We start from the raw sequence: 1,069 nt of genomic DNA, 5'->3' as shown, positions 1-1,069 counted from the left end.
GCTTTTGTACTTTGTGGTTTTCTCTATTTTGAATTTTTTGATCCAAAAAACTGATTAGCAGAATATAGTTTGGAGTTTGGCTTCTTATTCCTGGGGTTTTTCCCCACCCCCATTTTCTGTTAGCCTCCACCCCTGGCTTCTTACTCTGCTCAAGCAGCCAGCCCACCGTGATAAGGAGCAGGGTCTGCAGCAGAGGCAAGCTCCAAGAGTCCGCTCTCCGGCCGAGCTTCACCAAGTGGACCGGGACTGTTTGGTAAAGACGCCTCGGCCCTTCCTTCCTCAGCGTTGTTTGGTTTCTACACAGTTCCTGTGGGACTAGGCAGTGTGTTTTCCACTGGAAAGACTGCTGGTCCCATTGTTACTTGGGCTCATTGTATCTGAGCTGTCAGCCCCTACAAGGAAAACAGAAAGCCTCTCCTGGTGGATGCTGAGCTTCCTCTGAGCTGCCCAAGTCTCCGCTGGTCTGGCAAACACACCTTTCTGCCTTGCTATCACAAAAGGAATGTGGATTTGTGTGTGTTCCCTTCCCAATCTCTTATCTGATCCTCAGGGAATCTGCCTGCTTTCCTTCCATGGGGGTGGGAGGATTTCAGTACAAAGGGAAATTCTTGTCAGGCCTTTATGAAAGGCTGATTATGTATGGCAAGATATGGAAAATTCCCAAACTGTCTGTCTTTTTTTTTTTTTAATCACTATCTTAATTACTGAGTGGCCTCTATTAGGTGACTATGATTAAGGATCCCAGGACAGGAAGGATAAGGAAGGGGCATGGTTGTGCCTCTAGGGTGATTGTAACTAATCCTCCAGACAAACCCAGATAAGGACCTGCTTGAGGCAGGAGAGAGCAAAATCTCCACTAAGGGCATCTTTGTTCAGACCAGGGGAACTGGCTGTGATGACTCAGGAGGCAGCATTCGGAACAGTCCTTAGGTGCATTTTTGTCTTATCCCACCTGAGCACTAATAAGTAGTATCAGGCCAGAGATTTGGGGCAGTTGATAAATGTCCGTTTTACAGATGCACTTTTAGGCTTTGGTCTGTTCACTGGTTTCTAGAAATCTGCAGCTGCC

This window comes from Ovis canadensis, chromosome 3 (genome assembly GCF_042477335.2).
Source record: "Ovis canadensis isolate MfBH-ARS-UI-01 breed Bighorn chromosome 3, ARS-UI_OviCan_v2, whole genome shotgun sequence".
NCBI lineage: Eukaryota > Metazoa > Chordata > Mammalia > Artiodactyla > Bovidae > Ovis > Ovis canadensis.
This window is presented reverse-complemented; position numbering follows the sequence as displayed.